Source organism: Homarus americanus, unplaced genomic scaffold (assembly GCF_018991925.1).
Source record: "Homarus americanus isolate GMGI-L3 unplaced genomic scaffold, GMGI_Hamer_2.0 scaffold23617, whole genome shotgun sequence".
NCBI lineage: Eukaryota > Metazoa > Arthropoda > Malacostraca > Decapoda > Nephropidae > Homarus > Homarus americanus.
Window position 1 is genome coordinate 6,481,606 of NW_024720711.1, and position 4,985 is coordinate 6,486,590.

Sequence of the window (4,985 nt, forward strand, 5' to 3'; positions counted from 1 at the left end):
TAGGCAGCATCTATAAAGTTTTAACCATCACTGTGATGGATAAACAACCAGGAAACATAAGTTTCCATCATGTCATGTAGGACAAAAAATTACAGCTGTTACCTTTGCAAAGGAGTATTGGACAATGTCAAATTTATGCCAGTACATATTGTTATGCTAAATCTATTCATCATGGCATGAGGGCTTCCAATGGCTGCCGTGGAGGAAAGACTGCAAAAATATACGACTTTTGGGGGGAGTCGCCAACACTCCCTCACACACTATCCCCAACTTCTGCTGCAGGTCTTCACGGATCCGCTGCTGGCTGGTTTACCGAGAACTCTTTGAGGCATGAGAGTTGTCGCAGCTACCTGCAGCCAGGATGATGGCTCCGTGTAAAGTGGATTACTGGGAGACGTTGTTATCTCAGCTCCCGCACGTGTTACTAGTTCAAGAGTCTCCACTTAAGGCTACACAGTTGAGGGATGGCGAGGCGTATACGGTTATGGGACGGACAACGAGGTGTACAGTACCGTCCTGTTGTAACTGCATCGATCAGTGGTGGCCATCAACAGTGTGAAATTCTTGAGGGCTTTAAGTCCTCAGAAACACACCCACACTGAAGTTGCATGACTGTTCAACACGCACGCACGCACGCACACACACACACACACATCCGCTGCTGGCGGTTTACCGAGAACTCCTGCGCATGAGAGTTGCAGCAGCTACCTGCAACAAGTGGCCCATACCAACCCCCTGGATTACTGGGAGACCCCACATCTATCAACGCACGTGTTACTAGTTAAATTCTCCACTTAAGGCTACACAGTTGAGGTTGAGAGGCGTGATACGGTATGAACAGTGCTTGAGATCAGTGGTGGCCACTCAACAGTGTGGAAATTCTTGAGTGAGGTTTAAGTCCTCATGATAACACACCCAACACCAGCGATGTGTTAATACTACTTTATGGTACAAGTTCACTTAATGTCCAAGGTCTCCACCCTTTTCCCGGATATGATCGAGTCAAGTGGTGAATATAACTTCTGGGATCAACATCAGGTTTTGCCTCACACCCCTGCAGCAGTTGATGACCAACTTGTTCAAAATCTTGGAATCTAAATCTGGTGTACACAAGAACCTCTGTACGTTTGTCAGGCTAATATGGAGGACTTCACAGCCAACGCATTATTTGTTTTATGTTTATAGTCTTACTATATTAGTTCTTATCATAGATTTTATGACATCATAATAGTATAATAATAATAATTATAATTATATATATATATATATATATATATATATATATATATATATATATATATATATATATATATATATATATATATATATATATATATATATATATATATATATATATATATATATATTAAATTGCTTCGTTTGGTAGATAATTAGGCGACTAGGCGTGCACTAATTTGTCTAGCACACACTACGTTGTCTCTCGGCGTGATGCGGTGGTACACAGCCATCATCTCCGATCGACGCCAATCGCTAGTGTACGTAAGAGCCACATGGATCGGGCGGCTGCTCTCACGTCCACCAAAAAAAACAAAAACGTATAATTACACCATATAAGAGTAAGTTCTTTCTGCTTAATATACCGGGGGCTCCGGAGGGTTGTGCCTCACAGAAATGAAGTTAAGTAATTTTTGATTAGTGAGGTCTTCTGACAACGCTTATGGCACTTGTTTTCTTATCAACCAAGGTTAAGTTAGGTCAGGTTAAATTTAGAAATAGCCACTTTAAACGCATTTCCCATAACTACGACAGTGTCCACTATAAAACACAGTGAAATTGCGGCAATTTTAAATTCGTTTTCGATGAAAAAATAAGCGCCTGTTAAGTAGTAAATAATTACTGTTTTTCCTTCACAATACCAATACTACGCTCGCAAATGTTTCCTTTACAGCACATACACTAACCTCAAGCCTGTCTAAAGTCTCGAGGTAAGAGTAAACAGTCACAGTCAGTGGGGGAGACTTTGGGTGCACGACTCATTACACATGAATCAGAAATTGGCCTCAGGCGGAAACACTCTTCACTAGTAAACAGTACAGTCTCACTCTTCCAGAAGTGCTAAGTATTTACACATATTAATGTCTCAATGTTCAGATACTATTAAAAAAAATAGTAAACCATTTATATATACAAACCTTCTCAGACAAACAAAACAAAAATATTAGAAATTGGTTTTGAATGTCAAAAAACCTTTCCAACAAATGTTTCCGTTGACACACAGTAATATTCTTGACTGAATGTGGATTAGTGCTGTGGATTTTCCAATTCAATTTTCCATTAATCTCCTATTTATTCGGGTAACAGCACAAACTACCAGCTCAGAGGGTGATGGCTGTGTTCAGTCCACACTTGAGAGTTTTCTAAGTCAACTATGGTAATGTGAGGTACTTGGTATGCAGTAGGAAGACTCGGCTCTGCTCCGACGAACAGTTTGGCCTCGAGGCAACTTACTTAGTATACATGAACCTTCATAACGTAACTTTTGTCCTTATGGCCTTCAATTCTTTTATATCTTTTTGTTCTCTGTTCTTTTAGTTCGTTTTGTTTGGTCGGTTCTAATTTCCTCTTGATCTGCAGTGACAAATGAGTGTGTTGAATTATGTCGTCACCGTGTCAGCTCTTATGATGTACAGTCGCCTGCACTTATACCTGGTACAGTGGCAGGCACGTTTTAGGAGATGTGGCAGGTCTGTGGAATGTTTATCTAGCATCCTTAGTCTGGCTACTATTGCGAGGTTCCTTAGGACCATTCCGGTAGTTTTGATAAGATGTAAACAAACACAGAGCTGCCACATCTAACAAAACGTGCCAACCACTGTACCAGGTAACACTGCAAGTAACTATACCTTTTATCTATCTTTAATACTCTTCATTACTCTTAATTCTCTCTTATGATCTTTATTCTCCCACGTGTTTTCCTTATTCTGTTGTATCGGCTCTTATTTTCCCTTGACCTGTGCTGAGGACGTAGTTACTCATCGAAAATGGAACGAGTCTCAAGAAAGAGTCCACTGACGTCTTCTCAATACCAACATGACCAAATTCTTCGAACCTCATATTCTTCACGTCAGTTTATAGCCGTTACCTTGACCCTTTTACACATTTCTACAGGTTCATGAGGGAGAGGACGGAGAGGTCACCCATGTGAGGTGACTGTGAGTGTCCAAGGTGTGACAGCATTTCGGATAATGTGACCTGAGATGACAAGAGTGATGAGATGAGGTAGTGTTTCTGGGATTGTTGTCATGTTGACCTTCTTCCTTGTGACCTGTGTTGACCTACCAGAGGAGAGGTCAAAGATCTAATGGGCTTCAACCTAATCTAACCAACCTAACCTAACCTACCTAAACTAACCAAACCTAGTCAACCTAACCTAATCAAAGGAAAGGTTCAAGATCGAATGAGCATCAATCCTAAAAGACTTCAACCTTACGTATCCCTTAACATTGGGGGGGTCCCTGAAAAGTAAGGTGAGGTCTGACAACCCCTGAACTATCTTTCTCACCTCAGGCTTCTTCCCTGTGTACTCAAATGCCTCAGTAAGAACACGTAATAATTAGTTTCTCAGGGCCCAGGAAAATAGGGTTTGTGCCTTGAACGTTCCTCACAATTATCATTCCGAAAACATTATCAAGGTACCATCTCTGCCTCTGAGGGTTGGCGACCACAGTCCTCCCACTCTAATAATAATCGTGCTGTCCTTACCAATCTCCCTCTATCTTGTCCATCTCTGTAAACCCAATCATAGTACACAAAATGTTTTAAGTTATATTTGTAACGTGAAAGTTATGAGCGACCGCCGTAAGGTTGCTATGAACAGGTTTTATTTTAATAGACTATTCATTCTTGTCCTGTTAATAGATAATGCTAATATTAACAGTTACAGCTACTTAACAGGTACTGTACCATATCTATAGCCGATTGGATAAAACCAGGTGGAATATGCCTTAATATAACCAATTTTCACCCTTAGGATTTGGGCTCCTTAAGTGGATGGGGCAAACTAAGACTGGAACCTAATGGTTAGATTTAGTTACGGTTGGGTCTCGATAGAACTGGGGTCCATTAGCAAGTCAGATCACAACTGTACCTAATAAAACGATTTAAACTACCTGCGTCCTCGGGGTTTACAGACCCAGAAAAGAAAAAGCGGAAACAAACAGGGGGATAAGATGTTTCTCCCTGGCTGCTCATGGATAACTTATTCGGAGTCTGGCAGAGTCGAGGCTCAGGGAGAGGAAGGGGCAGCCCGGGAGTCTCTGCTTGTGTAAGCATTCATTTAAAATCTTTAGTGCTTTTGTGCAGATACAATTATTTTGTGAACCAACAGTAAGAGTGTGGCGTTAATGTTCAGAACCTTTACACGTGGTTGTCTTAATGACTTCCTTGTGGTGAGGACCACTGCCGTTTGTTGCTTAATAAAACAAGAGATAAATACTATAGGTAAGGCAGAAACATCCACTTTCAGCCATTTTCACCGGCACTAATGAGCCGAGGTTCTCATTGTGCCACACACTGGGATGGTATGAGGTCTCTTGATTCTCTCTTGATATTGTCAAGGAACTCTGGTTACCTGTGTTCAGTGTTAATGATTAACAATCACAGCCCAGCAGAGTGGCGCAGTGGAAGCGTGCTGGGCCCATAACCCAGAGGTCCGTGGATCGAAACCACGCTCTGCTAACCTCAGATTTCTAAGTGTTGGCGGCACACTAGAGGCGCTTAAACCCTAAGTACGATGACGTAACCCTTTAGGTTTAATGTTTTAAATCTTGATTACATGCATGTATACATTCATACAACATATATATTGTATATAAATACAATATATACATACATAATGACTTTTTAATACTGTATATATAATTATAATACATATTCAGTCATACATAGACAACATACTGTACATGCAAATATACAAACCAATACAAGATACACACAAATATTTACTCAAAGTCCACAGTGAAATT

The 4,985-nt window shown here is 40.7% G+C and overlaps 1 non-coding gene across 1 annotated transcript; it reads left to right on the forward strand.

Moving 5' to 3' along the window:
* The first annotated feature begins 4,626 nt into the window (after positions 1 to 4,626).
* On the forward strand, positions 4,627 to 4,698 carry Trnam-cau. The gene has a single exon. It is a non-coding gene; the product is annotated as a tRNA-Met (tRNA).
* Positions 4,699 to 4,985: the final 287 nt, after the last annotated feature.